This window comes from Apium graveolens, chromosome 8 (genome assembly GCF_009905375.1).
Source record: "Apium graveolens cultivar Ventura chromosome 8, ASM990537v1, whole genome shotgun sequence".
NCBI lineage: Eukaryota > Viridiplantae > Streptophyta > Magnoliopsida > Apiales > Apiaceae > Apium > Apium graveolens.
In genome coordinates, this window is record NC_133654.1 from 58758014 (window position 1) to 58772422 (window position 14409).

At 35.6% G+C, this 14409-nt stretch overlaps 1 pseudogene; it reads left to right on the forward strand.

Annotated features, from left to right (window-relative positions):
- Positions 1-10542: 10542 nt before the first annotated feature.
- LOC141679609 ((E,E)-geranyllinalool synthase-like) lies at positions 10543-13814 on the forward strand (annotated as a pseudogene).
- Positions 13815-14409: the final 595 nt, after the last annotated feature.

Below are 14409 nucleotides of genomic sequence, written 5' to 3' on the forward strand. Positions count from 1 at the left end.
ATAAAATATTAAACCGCATTAAAACAAAATTAAAATCAAAACATAATTTGTTATTTTGTATAATTGTCTTGGGCTAAAGTAGATGATATATATTATTCATCTAGGTTAAAATAAAATTATTATTTAACCGAGTTAAAATAAAATTGAGAGCAAACTAAATATAATTAGTTAGATTTGGTCGGTAAAATTAGCTTTGGATGTGGGCTAAAACAAAATTTTGTATAATTATGTACATGCATACGTCTATGTCAATAACATACATCGATAAAATTAGATATGGTTCTTTGATCGGTATATAGCGTCGAGCTAAAATGAAATAATATATATAATTTATCCGGACTAAAAATTTATAGAATTGATCCATAATAAGGCATAATTAAAGTTAAAATGTAATTTGATCAGTTAAAACAACATAATATATATTATTTATCCGAGTTAAAACAAAATTATACTATTAACTCGGTTTTAAACAAAATTAAAAACAAACTAAATATAATTAGTTGAATTTTATTAATCAAAATTATGATTAGATTAATTGTAATAGTTATTATATAAATTAGGCCAAAAATTCGAATATTATCGACAACTTAACTAATTCAAAAAAAAATTATTGAAATACATGACCTATTAATTGGAGGGGATATATAATTTTTAAACACCAAGCCAGTTTAGGAAAATATTTATTTTAAACTTAACTATTAAAAATAAATATTATAATATATTGAAATATATATAGATATATTAAGTTATATTTATTTCGACAATATTTTCTTTAATAAATACAATGAATAAAAATTTAAATAAAAATAATAAAATAATAATTGTATAAAACGATCGTGCATCGCACCGGTTTTAAATCAGTATTATTAATAAAAAATGAGTATAAAAAAGATGAACGATGCTATAATGCTAGATTGTTAGCTGTGTTAAATACATGAATAATGAACCAAAAATCTAACAGTTGATAAAGTAGGTATCCTTATAACACGGAAAAAAAAACTAAAAAATGTAGTACTAAACACAGGATAAATAAACAGATTTTTATAATACCATGAAAGATGTTAGTTTCTGACATATATACGAGTTAACTAACTGGAAGCTGGGATCTTGAAGTATAAAGAGATGTTATTCTAGAAAAAAAGTGTAAAAAAATATAAGGAAAAAGATGAACTCCATTTATTAATAGATCATGCGTGTTTATGGAACATGACAAATATATACTCCCTCGTCCCTCTCAATTATTTACATTAGCGACGGGCTCGGCACGCACTTTAATAATCTTATGTAGTTGCATAATTTTTTTAACTTTTTTTCTTTGAAATAAAAATATAATATTCAAACTTTATACAAAAATAAATTACGGAAATATACTTTATAGTTATTTTAAAATACGTGTCAATCATATGAAAAAAAACGGTAAAGAGATGAGGGTGAGACGAGGGAGACGGAGATAGTACATGTTCTAAAAATTTCAATTTTATCTAATAATTCACTACTAATTTTTTGTAAGGCACGTGATTAATCTGAAATTCGATTAATCTCTGTATATTCTTCTTGACCGCTATATTGCAGATAAATTATTTTTTATAAAACATAATTTTCAATTAAATTTAAAATAATTATAAATAATGTAATATAATAAATATATATTAATTTATTATAAGTTAAAATATTAAAATGCACCCAACTTGTCCAATTTTTTCCGATTAATCTTTGATTCTCTAATTTATCTAAGGCTCTGTTTGAGATTGCTGTTAAAAATTGTTGTGTTGTTAGAAAAAGTGTTGTTAAAAAAAGTGCTGTTGGAAAAATCAGATGACGTTTGGTAATTTTTTAGGTTTGATAGTGAAATCAGCATCTGCTTCACGCAAAAGGTGAAAAGGTGAAAATCAGTTTTTTCTAAAAGTATGGGGGACTTGTTTTCTCTAACCGCAGCTTTTAAATCAAAAGCACTTTTCCGAAAAGCAACTTTTGAATTTTACCAAACCGTTTTTTAACTGTTTTTCAGCGAAAAACTACTGTTGCGGTCAATAACAACAATACCAAACACACCCTAAATCGGTATATTGCTTTTCCGAGCTTCTGCGGCTGCATGGGGCAGAAAGTCAGAAACATTATGAGGCATTGTTTTTGTTAGAAAATTAGGATTTTAGAGCTTAATTTAATTATATTCTTGATGTTAATCCTAAAATCTAATGATTGAAAATTGTTCAATGATATTTGAACTTAAATTTTTATGTATGGTTTTAAGAATTTTCTTAATGAAATCCATATGAAATGAGAGTTGAAAGTAGCTTGGAAAAACTTGGAAAATTTGAGAATGTTTGTCCCACATTGAAATAAATAAAGGGGGTTGTGTGCTTTATATTGTATTAACCACATGAGTAGTATACAACTACTAAGGTGTGTGATGGTCCATTGTGTTGTTATGTGCTTCACACGCGCGCCCCGCCCCGCCCCGCCCCGCACCGTACCGGGTCGGGTCGAAGGGCGATTTGGGCGAATGTCTCGGCGTCTCGCGTACGCGAGGCGACCTGGGCGAGGATTTTATTTATTTGAGAATTATTTTAATTCGAATTTATTTATCGGTGACTGGATTATTGGGCTGGGTACTGAAATAGGCTAAGTCACTTTGTTAGTGGGCTTAGTCTAAATACATTGAACCTGCAAATAATCTGATCTGTAACAAGTTCTGATATCAGAATCAGAACTTAAGAACTGATGAATAAAATCAGAACTTAACAAGTTCTGATATCAGAATCAAAACTTAAGTACTGATGAATCAAATCAGAACTTAACTTAAGTTCTGATAATAATGTGGGTGTTAATGTGAAAAGCTGCTGTTACAAATAATTTAAATTCAAAATCTGATCAGTTTTGATTTTTTCATTAATGAATTCAAAATCTGATCAGTTTTGATTTTTTCATTAATGAAGCAGTTTAATTCAGACATTAAGTGTGTGGACAGTTTCATTTTTTTCCTCTCCTATAAATAGAGATTAAAGTGAATGTATTATACACACTACATTCTCTTCTCTTCTCTTCAACCTCTCTGCATTTCTCTCCCACAAGTCCTGAAGTGCTGATATTTTCCGGTGACTGAGGTGCTGGTCGAAGTGGAGCTTTTGTTGCTGCTGTTAACATAAACTCCGAGCTGTTTTATCCTGGTGGAGATATTGTGCGCATCCCAAACGCAGCAGGTAGGGGCAATATTCTCTTCAAGAGCAGCCAGGACTTCGAGCAAGGCCTGGTGACTCAGCTGTGATCATTTTTCTTGGCATTTTGTATCTGTGAACCTGTATTTCAGTCACTGTTAAAAGCTATGGTTTCGGGTACATCTTTCTTTCTCTCCTCGTTATTTCAGTTACTGATTTTGTTTACCTGCATGTTTTGTTTTGTTAACTGTGGTCTTGGCCTAAACTTGCTAAATTCTTTATAGACTTGCTTCTATGTTGCTATATTTGTTAGTGAGATTTACAACATTCTTGAAGAGAATATTAGTTATATAAAATTCAACGGTGGCATTGGCTTTTCTCGCTGGCAGAAAAGGATGAAGTTGTGGTTGACTATAAAGGGTCTGTGGCCGGTTGTGGAATATGAGAAACCAGTAGTGGATCAAGAGAAGGCTGACACAGTTAAGGCTTTTGCGAAGTGGGCTGAGAAGGATGGAGTGGCTAGGGCGGCCATTCTGGCGGCACTAACAAACACTTTATTTGATGTCTATTCTTCTGATGCCTACTCTGCAAAACTCTTATGGGAGAAGCTGGACCAGACACATAATACTGACTCACAAGGTCTAGAAAAGTATTCTGTGGCAAGGTTCCTCGAGTTCAAGCTGGTGGATAATAAGTCCATGACTGAGCAGGTGCATGAGTTCGAGATGATAGTGCATGCTTTGAAGGAGTCTGGAATGAATCTCCCGGAGAAGTTCAAGGTGATGAGTGTGATTGAAAAACTCCCGAAGTCTTGGGAAGAGTTCTCTCTCTCCCTGAAAAGACAGAAAGGAGAGATCACCTGGACCAACCTTATGCTGGACATCTCGGTGCAAGAACAACACAAGTCCAAACAGGGACATGTGATGCCAACTGAACACGGTACCTCAAAGGTAAACATAGCAACTGTAGGACAAAAGAGGAAGGCTTTTGCTAAGAAAGTTAATAGTAATAAACCTAAGAGTGACAAGGACAAGGCCAAGAAACCCAAGGCAAACAAACCATGCTGGTCTTGTGGGCAGGTTGGGCACTGGAGTAAGGATTGCCCTACGAAGAAAGCGAAGAAAACCGAGGTAGCGCAAGCAAATGTTGTGCTTGGAACCGCAAATGGGCCTGTAGTGAACATGGTTGTTGGTAAGGCTACGGCTTCTGAAACCGACGTTGACCAGTATGTATCCTACAACCCTGTAATATTTTCTACCTATCTGTCAAATGAATGGTTGATAGATACTGGAGCTAATGTACATATTTGTGCTGATATTAGTTTATTTGTATCTTATCAACAGAGTCATAGCTTGACTGTGAAGATGGGGAATGCTAGTGTTGCTCAAGTACATGGAGTTGGAAACGTGGATCTGAAGTTCCCTTCAGGACGTATTCTATCTCTGACGAGAGTGCATCATGTTCCCAACATGCGTAGAAATATAATAAGTGGAAGCTGTTTAGTTTCTAGTGGTTTTGAAATTTCGTTCAAGTGTAATAAAGTAGTTTTTATTCACACTGGTACATTCTTTGGCAAGGGTTACTTGTCAAATGGTTTATTTGTTATTAATGCGGATCCCGTTTTGGGAAATTTGAATAATAATGTTATTCTTACTGTTAACTGTATTGAATCCTCGAATATATGGCATGCTAGACTAGGTCATTTAAACTTTGGTGCTCTTATGAACATGATGAACTTAGAGTTGATTCCAAAACATACCATAGAAAAGAATTCTAAATGTCAAGTATGTGTGTCTGCTAAACAAATAAGGAAACCTTTTCATAACGTTGTTAGGGATTCAGACTTGTTAGATTTAATACACACTGATATTTGTGAATTTGGTGGTGTGTTGCCAAGGACCAGTTTAGATACTTCATTACTTTTATAGATGATAGTAGTAGATATTGTTATGTTTATTTACTTAGACATAAGGATGAAGCACTTAGTAAATTCATTATATATAAAACTGAAGTAGAAAAATAAACTAGTAAGCTACTTAAAAGATTGAGATCTGATAGAGGTGGTGAGTATACGAGTAATGCTTTTAATGAATTTTGTGCAAACAATGGTATAGTTCATGAAGTTACTCCACCATACACACCTGAGTCTAATGGGGTTGCTGAGCGAAAGAACAGAACATTTAAAGATATGATTAATAGTATGCTTATTAACTCTGGGTTGCCTAAATACATGTGGGGAGAGGCTCTAAATACGGCTTGCCATATTTTGAATAGAGTCCCTCTGAAACACATGTTTAAAACACCCTTGGAGTTATGGAAAGGCAGGATGACTAGTCTTAAATATCTTCGTGTGTGGGGGTGCCTTGCTAAGGTGCTTGTTCCTGAACATAAGAGAAAGAAACTAGGTCCAAAGACTGTTGACTGTATCTTTCTGGGCTATCTTGAAACCACTACAGCTATGAGATTTTTAGTGTTAAAATCTGACATAGATGGTATAGTGGCAAACACGATAGTTGAATTTCGAGATGCGACATTCTTTGAGGATGTCTACCCTATGAAGACTGGAATACCTGAAACGACTTCTGAGGAAGATCCTACTCACACATCAAGTTCTATTCCTGATCATGTGGAAAAGATGACAAATGTGGGGGCGGAACCTAGTAGTAGCTCTATTCCTAAGGAACTAGAGGAACCAAGGAGGAGTAAGCGTGCAAAGGTAGTCAAGGATTTTGGAGGTGATTTCATCACTTACAATATCGAGGACGAACCTTTAACTTTCCGGCAAGCTATGGATTCTTCTGAGTCAAGGCACTGGAAGGGCGCTGTCAAGAGTGAAATTGACTCTATTATTTCTAATGGAACATGGGAGTTGGTTGATCTCCCTCCTGGGTGTTCTACTATTGGGTGCAAATGGGTCTTTAAAAGGAAGTTGAACCCTGACGGCTCAATAGATAAGTACAAAGCTAGACTGGTAGCTAAGGGTTTTAAGCAAAAGGAAGGAATTGATTATTTTGATACATACTCTCCGGTTGCAAGAATGGTAACAATCCGAATGCTTATAGCATTGGCTTCGGTCCATGGTCTTATCATCCATCAGATGGATGTAAAGACGGCTTTTCTTCATGGTGAACTTGAAGAAGAGATTTATATGGATCAGCCTGATGGATTTGTTGCATCAGGAAAGTATGTAAGTTGATCAAGTCCATCTATGGCTTGAAACAAGCTCCCAGAGATTGGTATAAAAAGTTTGATGAAACTATATTGCCTTTCAGTTATAAGATTAATGAAAGTGATAAGTGTGTCTACACTAAAGTTAAAGGTAATGAGTGTGTTATTTTGTGCCTATATGTGGATGACATTTTATTGTTTGGAACTAATATTGAGATTATTAACGAGACTAAAGAATTCTTGAAAAGGCATTTTGAAATGAAGGATATGGGTGAGGCAAGTGTGATTCTTGGAATCAAACTGATTCAGTCCACTGAAGGAATAACCTTGACTCAATCTCATTATATAGAGAAATCTATACTTGAGAAATATGGTTATTCACAGTGTAGAATCGCTAGTACACCTTATGATTCGAAAGTTTCCCTTGTCAAGAATACTTCAGGAGTGCCTGTGTCTCAGTTAAGGTATTCTCAGATTATTGGGAGCTTGCAGTATCTTGCTAACTGTACTAGACCAGATATTTCATATTCTGTGTCTAAATTGGCTAGATATACAAGCTGTCCAAACAGAACTCATTGGGATGCTCTTGATAGAGTACTTAGATATCTAAAAGGCACAATGTACCTTAGTTTACACTATGGGAGATTTCCTGGTGTGCTTGAAGGGTACAGTGATGCAAGTTGGATAGCTAAGAAGTCTGGTTCCAATGGAGTGACTGGATATGTGTTCACCTTGGCTGGTGGAGCAATATCCTGGAAGTTAAGCAGACAGACTATAGTTACTCGGTCTACTTTTGAGGCTGAGTTGTGTGCACTTGATGCCACAGGGACGAAGGCTGAATGGTTACACAGACTTATGTCTGCAATACCTGTAGTAAGCAGACCGCTTCCTGCTATTGCTATTCACTGTGATAGTCGAACAACTATCGACAAAATTAGCAGTAAAAAGCATAATGCTAAAACTAAGAGACACATCCAAGTTAGACTCAAGTCTATAAGGGGTTTAGTGACTGATAGGAACATAGCTATAGAGTTCATAGGAACTCAGAATAATATAGCTGATCCTCTTACTAAAGGACTGGAACCTGCAGTGGTCCTTAAGTCAAGGTTGGGGATGGGACTGTCAACCCATCATAATTCGTCAACAGTGGGAACCCAATACACATGAGAGGAGATCCCTCGAAGTGTATTCAATGGGTAATAAAAGGCTGTAAGGATGAGTTGGTAGTACCTTTGCTACATAGATGATACTATAGTATCTGAGTCTATCCCCTGTAAACCTAGAAGGTACTGACACTGCCAGAAAAGCAAGAGTGTTAAAACTCTGAATGGGATCAAGTCATTTGACGAGATAGAGGCAGTATATCTCTGGAGATGCCCAGCTAAGCGAATGTAATTGTGTGGTCGCAATTAGAGGATAGGGTTAATCCTTGAAGCATTCGATGAACAGGATCGAGACATGACCATTAATGTCTCAAAGCCGTAGATTGGCACCATAACCTTTGACTTGTCGTCGTCTATGGAATATGGTTATACTAAACGGATTAAGATTCAAGGTGAAACATTCCATCTGAGTCCGATAGCCATTGAAGTAGAGGAATTAGGAGGGTTCAAACCCGGAAGGGTACCGACTCTGAAAAACAAGTCATGATGGGAAATTGATCACATTTCTGTATGGATTTGTGGGGGATTGTTAGAAAATTAGGATTTTAGAGCTTAATTTAATTATGTTCTTGATGTTAATCCTAAAATCTAATGATTGAAAATTGTTCAATGATATTTGAACTTAAATTTTCATGTATGGTTTTAAGAATTTTCTTAATGAAATCCATATGAAATGAGAGTTGAAAGTAGCTTGGAAAAGCTTGGAAAATTTGAGAATGTTTGTCCCACATTGAAATAAATAAAGGGGGTTGTGTGCTTTATATGGTATTACCCACATGAGTAGTATACAACTACTAAGGTGTGTGATGGTCCATTGTGTTGTTATGTGCTTCACGCGCACACACACACGCGCGCCCCGCCCCGCCCCGCCATGCACCGCACCGCGTCGGGTCGAAGGGCGATTTGGGCGAATGTCTCGGCGTCTCGCGTACGCGGGGCGACCTGGGCGAGGATTTTATTAATTTGAGAATTAGAATTTATTTATCGGTGACTGGATTATTGGGCTGGGTACTGAAATAGGCTAAGTCACTTTGTTAGTGGGTTTAGTCTAAATACATTGAACCTACAAATAATCTGATCTGTAACAAGTTCTGATATCAGAACTTAAGAACTGATGAATAAAATCAGAACTTAACAAGTTCTGATATCAGAATCAAAACTTAAGTACTGATGAATCAAATCAGAACTTAACTTAAGTTCTGATAATAATGTGGGTGTTAATGTGAAAAGCTGTTACAAATAATTTAAATTCAAAATCTAATCAGTTTTGATTTTTTCATTAATGAATTCAAAATCTGATCAGTTTTGATTTTTTCATTAATGAAGCAGTTTAATTCAGACATTAAGTGTGTGGACAGTTTCATTTTTTTTCTCTCCTATAAATAGAGGTTAAAGTGAATGTATTATACACACTACATTCTCTTCTCTTCTCTTCAACCTCTCTGCATTTCTCTCCCACAAGTCCTGAAGTGCTGATATTTTCCGGTGACTGAGGTGCTGGTCGAAGTGGAGCTTTTGTTGCTGCTGTTAACATAAACTCCGAGCTGTTTTATCCTGGTGGAGATATTGTGCGCATCCCAAACGCAGCAGGTAGGGGCAATATTCTCTTCAAGAGCAGCTAGGACTTCGAGCAAGGCCTGGTGACTCAGCTGTGATCATTTTTCTTGGCATTTTGTATCTGTGAACCTGTATTTCAGTCACTGTTAAAAGCTATGGTTTCGGGTACATCTTTCTTTCTCTCCTCGTTATTTCAGTTACTGATTTTGTTTACCTGCATGTTTTGTTTTGTTAACTGTGATCTTGGCCTAAACTTGCTAAATTCTTTATACACTTGCTTCTATGTTGCTATATTTGTTAGTGAGATTTACAACAGTTTTGTCTTACTTTTAAGTAAATTATACTCTCTCTGTCCCATTCCATTGAATTTATACATCACTTTTTGGCACACTTTTTAATACTCGTATAATAATTTTTAAATTTTTTTTTCTGGATAAAATTTTTATGTTTAAATTTTTATTCCAAAAAAAAAATTTGAAAATAATATTATAAAACTATACTTTATAGAAGTTTTGAAATACGTGAAAACAGTGAACGTATACTAGGTAAAGGGACTGAGGGAGTAGTAATTAACTAGCCTTCCCTTCCCCCTTATAAAGAACTCTTCCCCTATAAATACTTGTTACTTCTATGGGTACTAGCAACACAGCTTGTGTATAATAAATCGTTAGTCACGAGAACATGAACATGGAATATCAATATTCTTCAGAAGCTGAAGTCTCGATTAAAGGTCTTGTGTAAGAGATGGAGAAGAAATTGTTCTCTGCACAATTACAGAGTTCATTAGTTTCTCCATCAGCTTTTGACACTGCATGGCTAGCCATGATTCCCGATTCTAAAAACACTAAAAACCCCATGTTTAAAAGATGTGTTAATTGGATATTGAACAATCAACAAGATGAAGGTTTCTGGGGAGATGACCACAGTCTTATTCATACACTTTCCTCAATTCTTGCATGCATTCTTGCACTCGCTGCTTGGAATGTTGGTCCCCAGAGTATTGAATTAGGTAATCATTATTTGAGTTCTTCCATGCTCTGCATTTTTAAATTCATCATTCTTGTCTTCTTAAACTATCTATTTTATGACAGGAAAGTTGTATTTCATTAGTACTACAAAGAAGCTACTTGATGCGAATCACAGGAAACTTCCCAGCTGGTTTACTATTGTATTTCCAGCAATGTTGGAGCAAGCAGAAACACTAGGCCTACATTTAAATTTACCACATGACCTGAAAGCCTTGCTTTCAAGCTTTAGTATTGACAGGTACTTACAAAGCCTTGACATGTCATTTGTCCAGAATATATTTAGGACCGAACATAAATACTCACATGCATTTTTTATTATCGACCAAAGGACATATACAAAGCAGTTACTGTTTACTGACACGGGAACGAGTCTATTTACACTAAACAATAAAAATACGGATGTCCCCTTAATTGATGTTGGACAATTTTCGCAAACATACAACAATTTATGCAAACAACGGTAAAATACATATGGTTTGGTCTAAAGGCATGTTTTTCAGACACCACAACCGCTACCACAGCCAGAACAAATACATATGTATGTTTACGGTTAATCTAATTTTTTTCAATAATTTGCAACTACTTCAGGGAGAAGGTTGATGATAGGAATGAGCATCCTTCACCAATAATGTTAAGCTGTGCGGAGGCTCTTTTGTCTGCCTGTGACATAGATAAGCTACATGTGGTGAAGAATTTAAGTGAGGATGGCTCTTTATTCCATTCACCCTCTGCCTCGGCGGCTGCATATATGGCCACTGGACATCCTGCAGTCCTCAAATATCTGGAGTCTGTGGTTCAGAATTTTCAATGCGGAGGTTTGTCAAGTGTTTTCTTCAGTCGTAAACGTTCGCTACGGGCTACCCACAGTTGTAGTTGACAATAAGTTTCTGGTAAAATAGGGGAGTGTACGACTGTACATTCTCATCGGCATCGTAAATAGGATACAGTTGTGATTTTCGTTTCTAATGATTTCCCAATTATTCATTTCCTTTTGTTTGGCTAACTAATTCCTATCGTATTTATGTTCAACACTAAAGCATAAGTAACCACAATCTATAAATCCAGTTTCTTACAAGTTTTTCATATGCATGTATGCAAAAACTTACAATACTTTATGAATCCTTTGGATAATGTCAAGCGCAGTACCATCAGTGTATCCTGTGGATGAAGAGTTTATAAAGCTCTGCATGCTTGATAAATTACTAAACCTGGGGTTGGCTGAGCAGTTTGCTGAAGAAATTCAAACTACCTTAGCACAAATTCACAGGTACAATATGTTCATGACATTGTAGAATATCAACATCATCTTTAAGATCATTTCGCAGAAAACAAAAATTGCTTTAAAGATCAATTTTAAAGATCATCCGGCTCTTAGCCGCTTTGAGTACTTAAATGTTTTCTAAGCTCTCGAAGGAGAACATACTCCAAGAATAACTGTTACACTCACCAGGCCTAGTATACTCTTAAAATGACTCGTCAATGTGGCTGCTTTCTAATTCACCCAAATTTTCCAACCGGGGATGACCAGAAAAATCTCATTTATGCAAATTTAAAGTTACAAGAAAAATGGCTGCATAATTTTGCTCCCTTAAAGTTTAGCCAAAAAAACCTTCTGGTCTATGTCTCTGCGATCAGGTTCATTATCAACCAGTCTGCATGCCCCTTGACCAACCAGTTTCTTCAGTCAATTAATCAAGCTTTGCCCCAAATTCAAATTTACAAAATGTTAGAGCCTTAGCAAGCACACACATATCTTCTTTAATCCAGAGTATTCAAATTCCTTCAGTTTATTGTCAATCAAAAGTTTTCATTTCAGTGTGCCTACTTTCTAATTAATAATGTTTTATGCAGGCTTAGGAGTGATAACGTGAATAGCGCAAGAGATCAAGGTGACATCCACTTTGAAGCAAAGAAAATATACAAAGATTGTTTGGCATTTCGTCCTTTGCGCTTCCATGGTTTCGATGTAACCAAAAAGTTCGAATTAAAGACATGTATGTGTTAACGAAAAAGGTGCAATTTGTCGCGCCGAAAATAACAAGGGGATGCAAAGTACAGTTATATAAAGTATAGGTAAAAAATGCATTTTGGCCAAATCAAGAGTATGCATTTTGCAAATAACTCTTGATAAAAACCTCAGATAAATTCTGATCATGTCAATTCCAACTCCAGGTTATCATGTCTTGATGATGACATCCTGATTCAACTTTCTGTGCAAAATTACAATTTCCGGCAATCAATATTCACGAACGAATTAGAGGAACTGAAAAGGTACATACACATACTTAACACTTATAATAAGTTAACCGGATTATGAAAAGACTCTTGCTTATATTAGTAAAGAATTTATAATTGGCTTTTGCGGACATGGGATTCGGACGAGAAAAAACTACATACTGCTACTTTGCCGTGTGCAGTACCATGTATTCGCCCCATCATTCTGTTATCAGAAAACTAGTAACAAAAAGTGCAATTTGCCGTGTGACTAACATATGGCGGATTTTGGTTGGTGGGCGCATATGTATGCAAGCGGGATCCCCTATTCTTATTAAAAAAGTTGCTAACTTCCTATGTGACTCATCAGATTATCTCCTTTTATCTCTGAAAAATGATGCATATCTATACTTGTGCTATATAGATGGGATGGAGAAGGTCTAACTGGCCCAAACAAGATTATTTTTAATGCCCTTGACTATTTTGTAAGAGACGTTCTTGTCATGGATGACGGAAAGTACATGGGGAAGATCCGGATATAAACCATCTGCTGATGAATACCTCGATGTTGGCATGACTTCCGTAGCTTGCACACACCATGGCTCTTCCCTGTTCATGTTTCCTGAACCAAAGAATGCCTGCTCATAAACTCATCCACCCTCATTATGAGACTATAACAAAATTGCTTATGGTGAATGCACGATTGTTGAATGACATTGAAAGTTACCAGGTAAGTATTAATATTTTTTTTAATTATTCTTAGCAAAAAGCTGAATATATTCAAATATTGTATGTACTGCAGAACATTTCGTTTTTCTTTTAATTTTTTTGTGACTTTAGAATTCCTAAATGAGAACTTCTAATTATTTTCAGTTTATGGATATCAACAGAAGGAACAAGAAGAGGGGAAAAACAATATTGTCTTGCTCTACCTCAAAGATCATCCAAACGCAGATATTGAAGACTCGATCGAGTATGTCGAGAAGATACTAACTGAGAATAGAATGGAATTCCTTAAGATGGTTTTGGCAGATGACTATGGTGACATGCCTAAACCATGCAAAACTCTACACTTAGCATGTTTAAAAGTATTTGAGATGTTCTACAACTCTAGCAATCTATTTGACTCAAAAACAGCCCTGCATGAAGACATTGAGAAAGCCATCTATCTACCTATAAGATTTCCATTGTCAAAACGAACCATCAAACCAGATACCAATTGTGCATTAATTTATAATGTCCAGAAGAAGAAAGGCTTTTCGCCCCTCTTTACCAACATGAATGTACCTAGTAGCGGAAATGCTATAAAGGTGCGAACTAAAAATTGGCATGGTTGGACAAACAAGAATATGATTGGACAAAAACGTTGCAGGACAATCTCAAGTCGTGGATGCATATTCGTCCATATTGCACCACAGTTAACTCTTGCCTTCCTTTGATAAGGTAAGGTTAGCTAGGGAAAGTATTTAAATAATATTAAATGTAATGTAAAATTGTTCTTTTTCCGATTCAGAGTTTATAAAGTTATATTTAAATGGGTTAAATATCAAGTAGGTGACTCATTGCGTACAAAAAAACTAAAGTAGATCACTCATTACAAATTTGACTCAAAATGATCATCAATTAACTTAATTTGATCATTCCGTTAAAGTTTAAAACTGAAATTAGCCAAAATCGAAAAATGTTAACACAGGAGATGTAACGCCCTCCAGACCCGGGGTATAAGTCTGGGGATTACTAGCTAATCTCCAAACCTGTAAAATCTGAATAACAATAATAATGAAATGTATCTAAACTCCTATAACACTAACCAGGATCTTTTTAAGTTGAAGTATAAAAACAAGAACCACTAACTACTTTATTACAAACCAAATTTAAAATCTTCCATACTCTCTTTATTACAAACCAAATTAACACTAACCCAGTTTTAAACTAATTTCATCTTTTATTCAAACACACACACTAACTATCTACACTCCACCTGATCGGGCAACTCAAAACTTTCTTCCTGAATTGGGATCAACATCTTGGGTATGAGAGGATCCCGAGGCTTGACCCGCTTCTTTATCACTCGAGTTCTAATGGGTTTCATATTCCTTCTTAACTGAAAACAATAAGGTAAAT